This window comes from Manacus vitellinus, unplaced genomic scaffold, assembly GCF_001715985.3.
Source record: "Manacus vitellinus isolate BGI_N305 unplaced genomic scaffold, ASM171598v3 scaffold_7_pilon, whole genome shotgun sequence".
NCBI lineage: Eukaryota > Metazoa > Chordata > Aves > Passeriformes > Pipridae > Manacus > Manacus vitellinus.
The window spans coordinates 26,153,028-26,172,889 of record NW_021940813.1 but is presented as its reverse complement, the minus strand read 5'-3'; the positions used below and the strand labels follow the sequence as shown (position 1 = coordinate 26,172,889).

General features: G+C 38.6%; 1 long non-coding RNA gene across 1 annotated transcript in view; it reads left to right on the top strand.

Annotated features, from left to right (window-relative positions):
- The first annotated feature begins 1,464 nt into the window (after window positions 1-1,464).
- The window catches only part of LOC108641623, a 41,416-nt gene continuing 23,018 nt past the window's right edge, over window positions 1,465-19,862 (top strand). Inside the window, exons 1-4 of the long non-coding RNA XR_001922161.2 lie at window positions 1,465-1,728; window positions 2,816-2,968; window positions 4,955-5,042; window positions 19,288-19,345. This is a non-coding gene — a long non-coding RNA (uncharacterized LOC108641623). The remainder of the gene's footprint in view (window positions 1,729-2,815; window positions 2,969-4,954; window positions 5,043-19,287; window positions 19,346-19,862) is intronic.

Below are 19,862 nucleotides of genomic sequence, written 5' to 3'. Positions count from 1 at the left end.
TTTGCCAGGGATACTGAATTTTTATTAGTTTAACTTTATTTCCTGACAATATTAAACAGTGGGGATGCCACATTTGTACAACTGTAATAGGTGACTTTGTTTATTAGCTGACCTTCTCAGAAATAAAAATTTAAGCATGTGAAAATTAAAATTCACATGCTTAATTTGAATTTTTCTGCAGATATATAAACTTGAACCTTTCTTTTTGTAATGATTCCACTTCATTTTCCTCAGGGGATTCAGTGTTTCTGTCTGTGGCATCCCTGTCCCTGCATGCTCCTCAAGCAGAAGAAAAGGGAGTGGGCGATGACACTTCTGGGAATATCTGTGCCATGTGGGGATATACTAGCTGCAGGCCTCTTTCTTGGCAGCATTCTTGGGAAAGGTTCAGCCACAGGGATTCCTGCGGAGACTCAGGCCAGTTGAAAGTCACTTTCTGATTAGTCTGTCATGCTAAGGTGAAATGTATAATCTGGTCTTCAGTGTCTTCTACCATTACAGAAACATGAATACTGGGAAAGAGTAGAGGTAAAATGTCTGTACTCCATCTTAAGGGAACAGCAAAGGAAACTAACCCATTTCAGTGTATCTTCCTGGTGTGTCCCATCCATGTTTACAAAGAGACATATTTGCAAACAGTCAAGATGTTGCTCTAGATGAGAAAGAACTTTTTCTCATGCCTGCCTAAAAGGTTGGAAAGTTTATCTTGCTCCTGTAGAAAGAAGGGTGAGTGCAATACATTTGATTCCAGTGAGCTGTTACCTGTAGTATCTGCCATTTCCTGACACCATGACACTGATGAAACTATATCACATCTCCAACAAACCCCACCCCATTCCTAAGATTTCAAGATACACTGTGTTATTCTTCATCTCACACACAGTACAGAGTCTCATAGTGCCAAGGGATATACAACAATGTGCAGCAACTCACAGTGTGCTGGGGAAACCTGTGTGATTTGCTATGCAGACATCTCATTTACCCCTGGGGCTTTGCTACTTGGGAACATTTCAGACTCCACTGCAGCAGGCAGAAAGAATTCCCTTCTCCAGTGGAGAGGCTTTCTTGCCCATCTCAGTCTTTGTCTCATATCAGTCATCTCTCCAGCATGACAGGTAGACTTCCTATGTACTGGCAGCAAAGAACAGAGCTGCTCAGATGATGAGATGCCTTTACCTTTGAAAGGCTGGAAATTTGCCTTCTGAGGAGAAGAGGGGCAGCTTAAAACTACCTTAGGCTGTGTTGGTTCTGATGTGAGCAGTGTGCTTGCTGTATCACTGGCCTTGTACATCTGTGGTGAAGCTGAGGATGCTGGGGGAAAGCCCTGCAGTGCAGACAACATATACATGTATGGGTGAGAACACATTGTAGTCATTTTAGTCACCCAGTGCCTTTTGTATTGTTTTCCTTTATTTATTTTTTTATTTTTAAATAAACAGGTATATTCAGGACCAATGCTTACAGATAAAAGTGGGAGTATGACCAACTCAGGGTAGTCAGCTGTGTTCCCAGCTGTCTTGATCTGTGTTCAGTGAAAAGTGCTGGTGGCCTGGAAACCCTAACAAACCTTCTTGGTGGTGCTATATGGAGCTGCTGTGGTACAGCTAGCACACACCTCACATTTCCCACAAAGCAGGTGCTAAATTTTTACTAATGCCACGTTCTCTCTGCAGAATTTCAACATGCAAGTATTGCAGTTGCAGAAATTCTCCTGCTATGACCCCTCTGGTAAGACCTGAGCAGCTTGCTTTGCTCTTTGACTACCTGGGAAGTTCACCAAACAAGTCAGTGGCATGCAGCTGCTGCAGGCTCCCTGTTTTTATTTTATATTATATACTGATTTTAAGTATCAAAGGGCTCTCCCCAGATGTAGAGCATGGGTACAGCCAAACCTCAGCTTTGTTTGGAAAGTAGTTTTTAATATCCATCTGGAGTGTGGGTGAAGGTGAAAGTTGTCAGGCTGTGAAAAATGGAATTGGTGTTGGCTGACCTGAAATAGGCTGTAAAGTTCTATTCCTCACAAAGGCAAGATATATTATTGCTGTAACGCCATTATTCCGCTCCATCACTTTTAAACCTTGTTCCCATTATCTGCAAGTTAAATATAACCCTATGTAAAAACAGGAAGGACAGCGCTAAGTTGTCCAGCTTAACAGCACACACTTAAAACATAATAGAGCACTTGTTACTGTATTTTATGGAACGGAAACTCCAAATGTAAAGATGTATTAAGGAAATATCTCAAAGTTATTAGGGAAGGATATTTACAATTACAGATTGCTTTATATTATGCTTTTATGAACATCTCAGGAAATGAAATAGCCCTCAGCTGTAGAGAGTGAAGAGGGAGGTAATTTTCCTTAATATGGGTGATAAAATTAATCTGATTGAAATCGCTAGCGATTATTTCGCAGAATACTGAGTGGCAGTACAATCACTTACACTCTTTTATATTTTTTTAGTCAAAGCTCATGTAGATGAAAGCTAATTACAAAGTAGTGATGTGAAGCGCTAAGGAAATAGTTTGTATAGCATAGAACAGGCACAGCTAATTGGGGTTTGTGATTACACAGATTGTTGTTAGGGAGAATTAACTACCAGCAGTCTCTCCTGCAAAGCTTCTCATCAAGGGAAAGTAAAAATAGACACTGGATCTGTTATTTATCTAATTATGCTATGAATATTTTCACAAGCATGTTACACACTCTCAAATGGTTTGTTGTTCAAAAACTTTCAGTCTCATGTTGCTTCTGATCAAAGTATCAATATGAAGTTTCTGACATTTGTTTTTTTTCACTTTATATTGCACACCGAGTCCTCCCATGAAATTATGCCTGAATGGAACTGAATGGTATGAATTTAGGCGTTTATACCTAATGCTGTGGCAACTGCAATGCATCAAAATGATTATTAGAAAGGTGACTGGACAGAGAAGATTGTTTGAGTGACCAAAGTGAGAAAAGCCAAGGTAGGCTTGAGATGGCACTTGGAAATATTTTCTTAGCTATTGTAATTTGAATCATTGTACAAACCTATCAACAACTACAACATTGCAAATATGCAAAAAAGGCAGGCCTTTGTTTTATGCTGCTCTATACAGAATGGGAAGGGGTGAAGGGAGGAGATATTCCATGAGGAGACCCTTATCTTTTAAACTAATCTGCATGGGAGACTCCTTATGCTATATGGAGCTTCACTGAAATCACTATGATTCTGTGTGGTGCAGTGTGTAATCAGGCTGATAATAGATGCTCATTGAATTTGTTACATGTTTTGCTTTGCTTTGTTATTGTCTTTCACTTACTGACCTGGAGGAGCTTGCTGAGATTGAAAACTCTCATGTGATGAAGTTTCAGAGAAATCCTTAAGAGCCAATACAGAAAACCACTTAGAATTCTGTTTTTTGGTGGATTACTGAATTAATGGCTCTTACTTAACAACAGATTCAGCAAACGTTGGTCATGAAGAGAATATCTGTGCGTATTTTGGAGGAAGGCTTCTGAGGATCTTAGTGGTGTGTTGTAAAGCCATGTATTAGTAGTCCCAGCATAAATGCATGTCAGTCTCCACAGTTCTTGGGAATGGGGAAAGCAATAATAAAATGCTTAGGCAGTAGCACTGAAGGAATTAGCAAGCATTAATATCACCTCTGAAAGGAACACCACACCTTCCTGTGAGCATCACTTCCCGAGATTACTGCTTCTTGAAGGAAGCCTCAGATACTCCCATCTCCATGCATATAACATCGTCCTGTAATATCCCTCAAAGAACTGCTTGAATGACACCCAGCTGCATTCTGCACAGGAGCTGATGCTCAGTATTTGTAAGACGTCTTAGAAGACTGCATCAGAGAAGTATTTTCCATCTGCACAATCTTAATTTTCTGCATTCTGTAGAATATACAGTCTTTCAGACTCAGTTTAGAAGCCTGAAGTTGAATGGGTAATTCACAGCAGTTTAATAATTCATACACTAAATAAAAGAAAAACATGTTAGAAGCAGCTTTCTGACTTTGGGTGGTCAATTTAAGACACTTGGGTTTGGATTTGCTTTGTGAAAATTAAAATGTCACAATTTTAATTTTCCTCTCCGAGTTAAAACTGAAATGCCCTGAGTCAGAGGACCATTCTAGCATAAGTTCATATGGTTTTATTTTGCTCTCCTTTTTTCTCTAATTTTTTTTTTCTGAAAAATCATCAGGTAACAGCTTGCTAAACTGTGAGTTGTCCTGTAATCCAGGAGTTTCCAAACTTATTTGAACTAACAGCTCTGAAGACTTCCATCAGTGTCCAAAAATTAATCCTGCCATGGAAATGACCCTGTACCCAGAGGTACTTCTGGCTGGCTGGATGTCGTGGTGGGAGCCTATATCTTACTGTAGGCTCCAGGGATAGGCTGTAATCAAGGTTCCTGGGTGTTTAGGACCAGGTGACTTGGGGCTGTCCAAGCATGAGCCCTCACTGACAAGTGTAAGCCTCCCCACAGTCTTACTGACTGTGCTTCTGTGGAGCACAATGGGAAAATCTCACAGGGCAGGTGATTTATACTACCTTGGTGCAAATAAACCAAAAAAATTTGAAATGCAGCTTACTAACCATCAATATAAAAGACAATATTTCATTTTCACAGAAAACAATAGATGTACCAAAATCATTATGAAGAGAAAGTTATAGGCTTTTATACCTATATAACAACCTGAAGGCTGTTATACCTTTAAGTAAAAAAGTTGGCAAGCAACTGTATCTACAGAACCAGACTAAAATTCTTCCAGAGAAGTATTTTGCCCTGGATAGTCAATTTAAGACAAGCTGGGTCTGATTTTCCAACATACTGAATTCCTGCAGCTTTCACTGACTTCACACTGAGATGCCCAAAATCAAAGCAATAAATACAGCAATAAATGCCTGTAGTAGTGCTGGTTCCCAAGCCCTCACATTCCTCTACCCCTTTTCAGGAGCAGAACTGCTGTCCCAGTGGAGAACCCTAAGGAGGAAGACTGGATACCCATATTTTGTAGCTGGCACCCTCCCCTTAAGTCTGGGGTATGACTTCCTGTTGTGTTCCCTGCCTGGGTCTTGGGTGGAGGGAAGAAGTGTAAGATGTGTGTCACAGCCTAAGTGGACCACATCCACATATAGTACTGTTGTGGACTTCAGCATACAGCTCCCATGCTTAAAACACCCCAATTTGCATAGGCACTGGAAAAACACAGCTTGCCCTCTCCTGCTTCAGTAGACCTGTAGTTCTGCCTCAATCCTCTGAAATGTAGTGCCCCTCTGATGGGAGTATGTAGTGAGTTTTAATTAAAGATACCTTCTCATGGAAAATGACTGTAAACACAAGCATCAGACAGGTGAAGTGGAGCCTCAAGTGAGTCACCCAGTGCTAGGGAGGAAACTCAGCAGAGCCTTACCTCTGGTCACTTTTTTCTGTTCCTGTGGTGCAGCCAACACTCTGCTGAGCTACAGGTATTATTTCCCAGGCATGGTATATGCCTGCAGTGTAAGGAGATGTTAATTTACATTCTTCTGCAGTGGGGATAGGAGTAGGAAGAGGAGAAGGTATATAGACAAGGAAACCTTATCCACGAGTTGGTTTAATTTACATTTGGAAAAGTATCAAGAACAGAGTTATAGCAGACAAAACTGCTCATGGTAGGCATAATATAAGAGGCTCTCATTTTTCATGTCAGTACACAGAGGATATGCTGGATCAGATAAGCTGACCACCTTCTTAACTAAAGTGTTTATTAAATTGGCTATCTTCAGATGAGCATGCTGAAAGCTCTGCAGTAGGTTGTTACAGAGACTACTTGTACACAGGGGAAATTTCATCCTAATCCAGAAACTCTTTTATGCCCTGAAACATATGAATATACATCCTTTCCTTAAAGTTTTGGAATCTTTTTTTGTGTGTTTGTGTTTCTGCTCTTTACTACAATAATGGTGGATACTTTGGTTATTGCCCAGGGAAGTTCAGGATGTGCAGTTATAACAATATCGTGTCACACACTTGTACATAAATATACATTTTGTACATTTTATCCAAAAAATGTACTCAGGTATAATGAAAAATTATATATTTTTTCATACTGCTATTAATGATCTGACACTAGCAACACACTGTATTCAATGCATATTAGCAGTTTTGCTGCCATTATGTATGAGCAGAAGACAAAAATTATATTATATATGTGTATGCAAATGATGAAGTATCTGAACCTGTGCTAAGTAATTTTCCTGTGCTACTCTACTTTGTCCACTCAAGTGACAACCACTGAAAATTAAATGGTTTTCGATAAAAATTCTGTAACCTGAAATGAATGTCTACAGAATAATTAGAATATCTTGCACATAAAAAGTAATCATGTGTCCTCCACTCATGAAGAATCCTTCATAGTTGATTGACATTCATGGATCTTTAATGCCCATGAGATGTAACACTCAGGTGAGAGGTGTCACCATGTCACACTGCTTAGGGACATGTCTTTCCTCAAGCACAAAGTTTGGTTTGCTTCTCTGTGCAAACTGTGCTGTGCCATTTTTTGTACTCCTGTAGTTCATGGCACCAACACCACCATGACTTCTGCTTTGCTGTTCTGGCAGTCCACCCTCCCTAGCAGTACCTTGTCTGGGACAAAGTGGGTCTTCCTTTATTTGGCCACCTATATTAAAAGTTCTGTCATCACTAAGGGTCTTGGTGTTCATTTGGTGGAGATAGATTCTGTTCCAACCAATTCAAGTCTTAAGCATTTCAAGACCTACTTAAAGATGCAATTTACAAGATGGCTTTTGAGAAAGCATAAGCCTTGTACTTGGCAGAAAACTGAGAATTCCTACTCCAAAAGCCACATGTTCATAAAAACACTACACTGAGCCTGTATCAGGGTATCCTAATTCTCCGTAACATTTATACCTTGGGCTCCCATCCCAGTCATAGGCACTTTCAGCTCAGAGTAAGAGCCAGAAAAATCTGAGTCTTCCCTCAGTCTGCATGGCAGAAATCCCCCAAATGAAAAAACCAAAAAACCAAAAAACCAAAGACAACTTTGACTTTACATTCTTAAAGAAACTCTTTACTATCAACCAATGGGCCAGAACTCAATAAATCTAATGAACTGCAATATTGATATTAATTGCCATTATTCCTGTGTGTTACATAGGCATCTAATTAGGAGAGTGTATGCGATGTAGTAAAGACATTCCCAGAGGCTTACAATCCACAAAGAACACATGTGAAGGATAAAGGAAAGAAAAAAAAATTGTTATCTTGTCTCATTGCTTTTAAGATGACAAACCGAGGCAGAGGACTGAAATACTTGTATATGAGTCATTGACTTGGGGAGTCAGTTTGCACACCCAGTGATGCACACAGAGCTCAACATGTGGTACAAAACCTAAGGAGGATCACTGCTTTGATTTTTTTTTCATGTGCACTTCAGGATCAACATTTCTCACTGTTCAATACAGGTAGCTGGGGTATGACTTTTTTGTCCTATGTGAAGTTCTTAGCATTTTGGCTTTGCATGAAGGTAACTGCGAGACCAGCTGAAATTTTTTCCAAAGTGTAGTTACTACTCTTTTTCCACTGAACTATAATCCACTTTTGCTCTGTTTTAATTTCCATGCTGGCTGACCTGTCCCTATATTGGCCTCTCATCTGTCTAGGGTGGCTCAGGGGAACCTTCCTGCACCAAAAGCCACCCATTCCCAGGCAGGGGGTAAGAACATGAATTGTTTTCTTCTGTCCTGGATGCTTGTCTCAGTTTTGCTATAGCTATTTTACAGGTAGTAACTGAGCTATTTATGAACATTATAGAAATTGATGCATGCACTTGGAGGATGGCAGGCTGTATCTTAATGTAGACCTTTTTATGATGCAGAATACTGACTCTATGAACACATGAACCTCCAATTTATTTACACCTTTAGTTTATTTATAAAAAATTCTTTATGCATATACTTTACAGCAGTACTGCTTTTAGTTCACACATATAAATTATCTACTAACTAGCATGCACCACAAGCTCTGTGGAATTTGTGTTAGTGGTGAGAAATATTACAAATTGCATTCCCTGAAGGTTTGGGTCCACAATGGGCTCAGTCCTGAGGTTTTGCCATGATGCTTCAAATAATATTCAGTAATATTATTACAATAATATTCAGTAAAAAGGACAAAAAAGGGAAAAAGCTGTCAGTGTCTTATGGGAGTTTCTCTTCAAATCTTTGCCTGTGGTGCATTTTGCTTGAACATTGCTGTGGTAAGTTTTATCTACATGTTTATCTAGCTGTCTACACCAGAGGATATATTGACCAGGATATTACTCCCTGCCTACATCTAGCTTTGTCCTGGCTCTTAAATCTTCATTGTTACCTAATCCCTTGACAAGCTCTACAGTGTTCAGCTCCTGAGCACTGCAATACTACAGTACACAAGAGATTTGCATACAGCTAAATCACCCCATGGAAAATTCCCTTGGTACCCGTTTTCTACTTAAACTGGTGATTAAGTACCTCTATCTACTACAATTTGAAAAGCATCAGCATGTTCCTAAATGCATATTTTGGCTGATTGAAGAAGTAATTTAGTTTACATGGGAAATACCAAAAAAATACCAAAAATCTTATTGCAGTGTTTTCCATGCTGCTTTGGTTTTTGCCCTTTTTCTTTTCTTTTTTTTTTTTTTTTTTTTTTTTTTTTTTTTTTTTTTTTTTTTGTTTTGTTTTGGTTTGGTTTGGTTTTGCTTGTTTGGTTATTTTTCCCCTCCAGAATAAAAGGGAGGTAAGTCATATATTTCAATGATAACAAGATTAATAAAAAAGGATAGATGGGAGAGGGGTGCCCCTTCTTTGGGGAAAAATTAAAAAATATCACACCACAATTAGCAAGTGAATGAAGCAAATATAAACATTTCTATTAAAAGCTTAACAATTTCTCTTTTTTTTTTCCTGTTATCTGTGTCTGGTTTTCTTGTCAATAGCCTGTGCAATCAGTAGGAAATCTGTATCTTGTTAAAAATATCTTCAGAGAAAAATTTTCCAGCAGACCAAGAGTAGATATATGCATATACACAGAGATATGGTATTAGAAATCCACTTGTTTAAAATTATAAGCTTCATAGTTAGAAAATGTTGATCTTTCTGAATGCTAAAATTAAGACTGCACATGTATTCTTAATTTAATTATCTTATGTATTTGCCTAACAGGACAGTCTTGCACTGACTTTCACTCTTTGGTCTTTGTACCCATTCACTGGAGCAAAGCAGCAGTAACTGTGGTAGATCCAGACAGATGAGCATTTTCTTTGCCTTGAGGGAAGCACAGACACTGTTCAAAGCTGCTCCTATTCCATTTCCCTGTCTGCTTGATAACATGGAAGTGTGGCTGCACAAATGGGCACCATCAGGGTTCTGCTTCTGCTGATGGCAGTGGGCAGGTCAACCAGTGTGAGAATGGCTTTCTGAGGTGGAGGTATTCATACCTGGCTCTGGACAGGACCATGGAAAAATATTTCCATCGTATCACAATGCCCCCGATCAGTTTTTAAGGATGATACAAAATAAAACCACACTTTTTTTTTTTTTCTTATTTTACTGGATAGCATTACACCTCAGATACAGACTTTCCTGAAAACTCAGCCAACTGGCCCAAGGATAATGACCACCTTAATGTGGTTAGCATGCTTTTAGTACCTAAGGTAGTAGCAGGCATGGCCCTAGGATCGAAGTCTGTACTAAGTAATAACGTGATCAGAGGCTGTTTTCTGAGACCAAGTAGATGGCACGGTCATGTCTACATGTGCCATTTCTGTTCTCCCTGCCTTGCCCCTACTGTCACCTGGAGACTGTTCCTTGAACAGTGCCTGGCAGACTAGTGGCACGTGCCTCAAAATATGCCGAGGAGCATATTAGCAATTAAGCAGTGTGGATGATCATAGGTCTGGTCCCAACCTACTTTGTAGCAGAGAGGCAGCTGCTGTGAACCATGTGGAGTAATGGCTTACAGCTGGCTTGTTGCTTTCCAACACAAAGCTATGACCTGTCTACCATATATTTTGTACATTTCGTACATTTCCATGGCTCAGTAGGAAAAAACCTCCCAGGATTATGGCAGCAAATGAAAGCAAGGAATGAAGACTGTCTTCAATCTTACCCATAACCCTAGTCTCTACCCCAGAATTTGAATTTGTCCCATGTGTTGGCCTACTTTAGGTACAGACCATTTCTAGCTAAGGGAAGTGAGACCAAATTGACTTCTATTACCTTCTTTTAGGAACCAGACGATCCAATATACTAACCTGATCAGCAGAATATTTGCAATATGAAACACACAGAGAAAAAGGCGATATCTGTGTTATTTGGATTTCAAAACAATTGCAGATATTTAAGCAATAACTCAGACTCCACTCAGAAGGCAGCAAGCAGTCAGTTTAGACATTGACTAGCTAGAACATTCTGGGCTGCTGATTTTTTGTGTGTGGATATCCATAAAATATTTTCCACTTTTCCCCATGTTTTGTGCAGCTGTACTGCCTTTTTTATCTGCATACCACCCACTTCCCTCTAATGATTTTTGGACCTGTTGAATTCAACAAGGTTTTTTAACCAAACAAATTCAAAAGAAGATGATGTCTCAAAGCCATTGAAATACTTAATATTTTCATAAATATTGGCAGCTGAATAAAAGAGCATCTTTAACCCCCTGTAAGACAGGTAGAGTTCAGTTCATACATCCCATTTGGCAGCAGCAGCTTGCAGCTGATCAGCAATGATATACTGTCTAACAGCTTTGTTATGTCTTGTCTGGTGTTGGAAAGACTGTGAGGGAAAACTGGGTTATTCAAGACAGAGCTTTAAAGGAGCCAAACACACAAATCCATAGGAAAACTCATTTCATTAGTCTGACTGGTCTTAGTCAGCATCTAGTCTAAGCTCTAGAGATGTCTCTCAGGGGACAATCATGTTATGTAGAGACATACCAGTTTCTGGTACATTACTTAATTTCATTATGTCAATTAAGCGGCCTAAGTGGCTTTATCCTAGAATATGTATTTTAGTAGTTTTTCGGGAAACACATATCCTTCATCCCACCAGCTTTGAAGAACTGCTTTGTTGTGCACACTTGCTGGGCATACCTCCAATGCATGCAAGTGTCATGTTAGCTTCCACTATGATGAAAAGTCCTGTATACAATTGTAAAATTCATTTTTAGACACAGAGTGCATATTGAAGCTATAGAAAAAAGTATACTCTGAATACAAAACACTGCTCAGTCTGGATATAAATGATTTTCACAGGCTATTCCTGGCACATATGAAAGAGCAAACATTACTCTTAAAGAATGCAAAACTTATGCAATGTTTAAGGATCTTTTTAATTTTACCAAAATCAATTGTATGCCTGCACATTGTTTAACCATGGTATACTTCAACTTAGTGGGAAAAAAATACCTGCTGCAGGTTCCCAGTCTCCAACTTGCTTACAGAAAATCAATTTATCCAGAAAAAGATTATGTCCTGCTTCTCCAAAAAGGCTATTTTCATGCCAGATTTCCATGTCAAATCTGAAACATTTAAGGTATAGGATTGTATTGAAGACTGAAAAAGTGTTTTATATGAGGGAAAACTGGATTTCCTCATATTCAAAGATGACACAAAACACATACTCTAGAAAGATGTTTAAAATGCCAAACTATGCCTACCTAACTCAATTAAACCCCCCCAGAAAGGGAGGCTGCTGTCATTTTCTGATTGACATGGATTAATCTGAATTTCCTCAGGTGTGTTAGTCCAGGAGCAGCTGAGGCTTACCCCAGTGACCGAAGCCGCAGTTGTTTCTTACCTCGCTCATGTGTTCGCATATGTCAGTGGGAGACAGTGTAGGCGCTACTTCTGACAGCTTTAAACCAGCGTTTCTCCTAGAGTAATTAGCTAATGCATTATTGTGAATTAAAACCAGCTCATTCTAACATCGAAGGATGTAGATGGAAAAATAGCATAAACACTGTTTTGACCTCAGCAATGGAAAATTTCAGCCCACACAGAAACATTTTAATATGCTCCAGTGGGGTTGGCTAGAAAGCAACAATTCGGTCTAATGAAAAACCATATCTGAATATTTAGTTGATTTTTCATTAGGACAAAGCCCATCTTGGACAAGTCAGAGGAGAGCAGCTCTGAGCTAGGGAGATTGCAGAGCAGCAGGTCCAATTAGAGAGAACTTGCCTTCCTATCTGCAGGGTGTTTGGCTGCTTCAGATCTCGTGCTTGTGGGGACTAAACCAATGCTGCATTCTGGACATGGGACTGTTCCCATGACAGCTCTGTTGTTTCTGTAAACGAAAACTGGAATTTGAGTAATATTTAATCCCTAAATGTCTCTCAGTGTGATCAGTACAGGCCAGGATCCAAAATAGTCATAGTAGCACAGGCACACAAAAGAAAACTCCCCAGTTGATGATGGGTTACATTTTGCCTCTACGAAACCTATGTAAAATACAAGCTCCAGGGTTGCTTTATGGAGGTGCAGTAGACCTATCACATGTAAGTTCATAGCTCTGAGACAGGCCTGTGATGCTTGATCCTCATCCATTGTAAAGTGCTGTTTGCTGCCACTGATGGTTTGTGGTCAGGTAGAACACGTGTTCAAATAACATTCTGTGCTTCTGCTAAAGCACTTATTTATATAATTTCTGGTTTAGCCTTCATTCCTCTTTTATATGTTCCAGGCTATTCTCTAACTTGCAACCAGGTCCCAGACTGAGAACGTCACCCATGCACATATTAAAAAATGGCGTGTCTGTCAGGTATTTATAATCCTGCTCTGAATGAAGTATTTAGGGTTTTGTCTTGGCTCTACATTCTTATTACTTATTTTACAACCTGTTATTGTGTCATATCAATTGTGATCAAAGAGTATCCTTCTGATAATATGCTATTAATAGCTATGCATTAATAATAATAAACCAATAGCTGAAATCATAGTTTTTATCTGCAAATATTCATGCATCAGCAAGCTAGAATCTCATTTTATAATTAATATGTGAACGTTTCAAGCAAATGTAAATAATCATACAAGCACTCAATTGCAAAACATGAGTACTCTGTCATGCATGGAGAATTTAGATACACTGCGTTTTATTCACAGACTTAATATTTTAAATAACCAGAGTTCTGAGTATGTATGCCCACTCATTTTAACAAATAAGTTGATGAGGATTTCCTCATATACTCTATGCTGCTTAGTATCCAGAAAAGAACAGGAACAACAGATGCCAGCTGCTGAATGTTAGTACTGTTCACACTGTTGAAGGGAGAGGCTTCATACCAAGAAAATGATCAAGGACAACACTTCTATAAAAATGAAAATTTTCATATTTTGCTATTCAAATGAGAGGAAAACAGGGCATAATGAATAAAAAATGCATACCACAGAATTGATTTTTATTATCAGGCAATCAAACCCAGAGTGCACTTCATTATAAGTCACAGGCCAAGACATTGCTTCAGAAATAAGTAACATTTTTTTGTCTCTGGAATGAAGTATCATGGCTTACCTTGGTACACTGCAACTTGGGAGCTACTGTTTCATGAAATTTGTGAGTCAGATTGAGCTGGCTTCCTCAGGGTTATGGTTATGGTTTTATTACCCTCCTGGAAATTAGCCCTATTAGGTTAGGATCTTAATAGACTTTTTTGGTTTACTCTTCAGGATGGAGATCTGATGTTTACAAGAAAACAATTTCCATCTTAAATAAATTTCACAAGTAGGCATGCAAATGAGACCATAATTGTTTGGAAATATGTCCTATGTCACAACATTAAGCATTTGGATAAAATAAAAGGTGTTCTGCATGGAAAACGTGTTTGTTTCCTGCATTGTTTGTTCAGAATTCACATTAAAAAGCAGACTTCTTGGCACTCTAAAGTAGAACATGAACATATCTTTAGTCCATAGATAAATAGAAGAAATGAAACCCATGTGAGATGAATTGATTAAAAAAATTAGAACTTATAGAAAAGCTCAAGTGCACATACTGAGGCATTGTACCATTGCCTTCTGGAAACTTGAAATCAGTCATTATGGTGAACTGCACTAAGAAACTAGTTAATGAAATTATCATGCAGCTAAACTGTACTAAAGAAAAAAACTCTAGCTAAAGAGTACTTGCTCATAACATATGTAGTGAAACATTGTTGTATGTTATTGCAAAATTGCACAACTGAGAAAATAAAGGGTTAAAAAGACCCAGCAGTTCCTCAGTTGAAAAAAAATAGATCTTCTTTTCTGTTTTACTCAGTAGGGATGTTTGTGTTTAGGATTGCATGCAATGAGTATGCATAATATTTAACTTTATTCTTGTCATTGTTTACAGTGTATGCTGCCTCTGTGTTGGCAAACCATATTTCCCATTTGGGACAAAGCACAATGGATAGCACAGAAAGAAGGGAGTCAGTCTGGGTTTATCATTACATTTGGATTGGGAAATCCCATGACCCAGGGCCCTTTTTTTTTTTTTTTTGTAACCTTTTTGAGTCTTCTACCAGGCAGCAGATTAAATTAAGCAAGGTAGAGAATTTAAAGGAAATCCTCTTTTCCTTTTGCTCAAGTTGCTGGCTGGGTCTAGGGCATTTTATGAGGATTGAAAGAGAACTTCCTTTGGAAGCTTTCCATCTACTTGTGTATCTGCATGTGTACAGATGGTGGGAGTTCTGGAGCTCTCCAAATATTTGCTGATTCAAACACACTTAGGCAACTCTGCTGTGACTCAGTCCTCCCTAGGCTACAGCTGGACAGAGCAAGGTTTCTCTTATACTGCACCAAATACCTATGATTCAGTAGGATACAAAATACATCCCCAGGTGAGCCTGATAATTCAGGTAGGAGTAGAGGTGCTTTGGCAGAGTGAAGACTTCTAAGTAACCTCTTAGACTGCTGCAATCTCACTTCAAAGCCCTGCAGGTTGGGGTATACCATCACAAGGGAAATACCACACTAATCCATCCATTGTGCCACCTGCTTCAGAACACTGAGGAGCTTTCAAACCACTGAGTCAATCTGTGCCCCAGAAAACCTTTATAATCTAACCAGACAAAATCAACAGAGATGGGTGTGACCAAGGAAACAATATATGCCAAAGTCACATCGCTGGCCTATGCAAAGGCAGAGAGACCTTACAGAGTGGTCAAGACAATCCTGCCTGCTCAGTCACACTGTGCAAACAGTGGCCATGTTTCCAGCACAGTCTATCAGAGGTATATATAGTGTATTTACACTATTTAAGTAATAATATTGTGCCTTGCACTCAAAAAACCAGCTCAGGTATTTGCAGCAAGGTATTTCTAAGATGGATATCTAAAAAATTAGATTGAAATTCTCTTAGTTTTGATTTCAAAAATGCAGCTTTTTAGAAGCTTTCAGAAGAGGCACTTAGGCAGTCACTGCCTAAGAAAGACGTGTAGTCTGAAGAAAGACACCTTTCTTCCAATGGAATTATGCTATATGATACAAGTGTTCCTTGCGGCTCGCTTACGCACTTACACTCTCACAGTTTCCACAAGTTTGGTCTGCAACCAAAAGCAAAGAATTAATTCACAATTTGATTCGCATTAAACAATGACATGATTTAAATAGATAAGGTTTACTTGTTAAGGAATCCTCCAGATCCTCTACTGGAAGGGAAGATGACCTTGTAAAAGCACGTAGATACATTATACAAAAGGCCTGAATTTGTCTCCTTTTTCCTCACAGAATTCAGTGGAAAAATGCAAACTGCTGTAATGAGAGTTATAAACTACCATTGCTCAAATCTGACTTTAAAATTTGGTTTATTTAGAACATAGAAATACACATGAAATTTAATCAGCATCTCAAGTCACATTATGTACTCTCTGCTTGACAGGAACTGAGCACATAAATTAGCTGAACTGGGAGCTAGTCCCAGATCCATCCCTACTTGACTACAGCACCTCTTGCTAGGAACTTCCAGCAGGGGAAGCTCTTAGCACATCAGTATCTTCACACTTCAGACGAGAGCAAAGTTTAGTCGAGACCGAGCTGGGGAGGGGTGGGGGAGAAAAGTGAGTGAGGGGGAGGAGGGGGGGTTGAAGAAAGGGAAGAAAATAATCAACAGTGTCATAAATAGTTGTATTAGAAAATTAGAGAAAAAATATTATTTTGATCGGATGCTCTTGTTGCATCTTAGAAGTTAAAATCACATATAGACAGGGTGTGTAAGAGCGGGTGGCAGAGTATTTATGTATGAAACTTTGTGGCTTACAATACTCCTTCTGTGAGGGAACGGCGTCCAGTTTGGGACTGACAGGCAGCCTTCAAGCTTTGTGCCAGCACACTAATCCCTTGTCTGTGGGTTACTGAAAAAATACTTGCATTTTTGTTCCCAGTTCACCTTGGTGAAAAAAACCAATTCCACATATGATAAATCCAGTGTCTACAGAAAGGCAGTCACCTAATTGCACAGCGAAGCAGAAGAAAGCCTTGCAAATGGTATACAATTTTCAAAGTGTTCCAAGCCTTAGGCAAAAGCCTTTCAACTATGTCTAAAACTGAATGATAAAATATGTTGTACAAATTATCTGTGAACAGGAAACATGTGGTAGTGGCAGGGGACTGAAATGTAACACTTGTAAAGAAATGGGAACTGCCAGTCATTTATACCCTTTTACTTTTCCTTCAGTCACAAGTTCCATCATATTTTTTTTCACCATCAGTTGATGTTCAAGTTTATAATAAGACATTTATCAGATCTCACTAGGCCAATTACAGCTTTGTAGCAAAAACAACAAGAAATAATATCCCATATGAAGCTAAAGGTTTAGTTTTGTCCCTTTCTTCATACTTTTATAGAATTTCTGTTTTATCATTGCGATGATGCGTGTGGATGGAATTTTGAAAGAGTTTCAGTACTGCAGAAATGCCTGAGATGCCAGTCATCTGCACGTTAGATTAAATTAATCAAAAGTTGAGAAAACTTTCTAAAGTCCTGTGTATAAAGCAGTATTAAAAAATGAAATAAAGAGAGAGAGGATGAAAAGGGAAATGTACAATTACTGTTCAGCAGGAATAAAAAAACACACACCAAAACACCTTATATTCTGAAAGCTCATTTCTGCTTCCTTGCTCTTAAAGTTCCTGAAGTAATGGTGTACCTTATACCTTCTGTTTTTTAAAAAGTAATCTTTATCACCAATACCAACTACTGTGCACTTTGGTCCTCATTGATGGCATTTTTTATAGATTACCTCTAGAACACTTTGAGGGGGAGACAAAACAAAAACTTTTTACATTTTGCTTCATCTTGCACAACAAAAGGAAACAGTATTGCCAGGTCTCAGGAAATGTTTTGGCATAAGGTAAACATGAAATTTAAATGTAGTGCTTAAAAATGCCACTTATAAGCAGCTAGAAAAATGAAGACAAAACCACAAAACAACAACAGGATTTTTATCCATGACATTTTTTAGATAACCAGATATGTTTATGCCTTAGTTCTTAAAAATATTAGAAACCATAAAGACATAGAAAAGTGTGTGAAAGCCCATCAACAAAGAAAACCTCTTAACTGACTGGCTGAAAGACACCCTAACCCTCATTTAAGACTGTATTACTTCTGTGTACTGCTGTCCTAATTAGACCACATTAGGTGTCCTTGGTTTACTGCAGGGCCAGAACCATTCATGCCCATTGTGATAACATGGCTGTTGTAATTTGGTGAACTGATGAACATGCAACATTAGTGTCTGTCAAATTGATTTCCTGCTGATATTTCCTGTAATGTATATGGCACAGGGAAGTACTTGAGAAAATAATTAAAATTTTGTTCATATTTGAGATAAAAAGTCTGTCTTTCAAGTTCTGCTAAAAGAATCATTCAGAGGTAAAAGAATTAAAGGTCTTGCAGCATTCTGAGAGACTAATGAAGAGGTTGTGTAATTTGAAGGTTAGCTCATTGGGCTGGGAATCATTAACATAACTAGGCAAACAATCAGGTGGAGTTTTTTGATTTGGTGATCGAACCCAAGCACTGGAAAAAATCTCAAGCAGATCTTTCAAAACAGTTTTGTAGTAGTTAAAGCCAAAACATAGAAAAAATTTTAAAAAAAATAGTGTTTTACTTCTAGCTGCCTTTTTTTACAAATTTGGGTCAGTCTTCCTGGAACACTAGAAATAGAAAATTTTAAATAGCAAAGGCTAAAAATTTTATTCTGGACTACTTTATGAGTTTTCAAAGAAGTATTTAATTTAAAAATACTGCAATTAAATCTTTGCAGCCAACCAATTTCAGTGTTTACCCTCCTGTCCTATTTTTTTGGCCATGAATATTTACTGCTGAGAATTTGAAACTAGTTTTGCTCCCTGTAGCTGTGCCTATACTGCAAACCATTAAAAACTCCTTAGCCTTGGTCTCAAGTCCAGGCTTAGGTCTGATAGAGAACACAGTGTCTGCTTCCTATGTCTGGATTAACTTTGCATGAAAACCAGGAAAGCATGAAATGGTGATGGTGTCTGTCTGACTTTTGCATTGAGCTAGACCCAGGCAGATCCGGGAAGCATTCCTGGCTTCCCCACTGTCCACATAAGCTTTGAAATATTGGGATTTTTGTTTAGCAGCTTTATTATTAAGATAAAAAATCCCGCTTGTTGAGTTTTGAAATAAATGTCCAGTTCTATTATACGATAGCTACATGACTTCTGGTCACTATCTGTATATTTCTGGGCTTAATTTTGCCTGTGTGTACACTGGGAACAATAATAACTTTCCTTTGAACAGAGCTTTGAAATCTTTAGAAAAAAAGGGCCATATAACTGTATTTATACTGTTCCAAATTATTTTTGCCTTTTGTCTTTCTCCTGTTAATTCCCTTTTAACTCAAATTTTTTAAAAGAACAGAGTAAAATTTCTGCTTCTGAAAACTTTAAGTCCTAACTACCTCTTGCATTCCCTAGACCTAAGTTCCCAAATTTATGGACAAAAAAATCCATTGGAGACTAGCAGACATAAAAATATCACCTTTAGCTTAGGAAACGTGCAAGCAGTTGAGTGCTTAAGTCTAGAAGAATATTTAGACTTCAGTTGTGGTGCTTATCCTGTTCTGGCACTCTTCCCTCAGCATTTCATAGTCTCTACTTCTTTTCTTTGTAAGGATTGAGCAGGGGTGTATTGATCTGCAGCACCAGAGACTGGAAACATCATGTAGATGTCCTCAGTCAAATTTCATTCTCAACCACTCAAACTTCCATCCAAGTAAGCCCTTTCCTTTTAATTTCAGAGTAAGTTACTCTGGCAAAGAAGCAGCATTTCCAGAGGATGCTGGGATTTGTCCTCAGGTTGGTGCTTTGCTGGAATGGTAGGCATCTGAAAGCATGCTCCACGCATCCCTTTACCAACCCACATGCATGGTGATGCTCTTCTGCTCCAGTTTTTCAGTGAACTCCCTGGCTTCCAAAAACATTTGTCCATTGCTCTTTGCAGGAGCTGATGCACCTTCACCTACCCACAATGAACCCAGAGTCCAGCTTTAACTCTGCATTGAACTGTCTGGAACGGAAGTACAAATTTTCCTCCTTCTGGAATAATATTGTCCACTTCTTGAGATAGGGTATTGGATTTGTTGATTCTTGACTCTGACCTAGTATGGTATTCTTATCCTCCTTACATCAGGTTGCTATATCATTGGTGGGTCCTTAAGGGAATGGAGATAGAGAAAGCAGAACATGTTTTACTTGGAATTTTTTATATCTAAATTTATCCCTCAATGCACATGAACACATGAAATAAGGGGTACCCAAGTCATGTTCTTTCTTTGCAGGCCATCTTCACTTTAAAAATATCGTGTCTTAATGA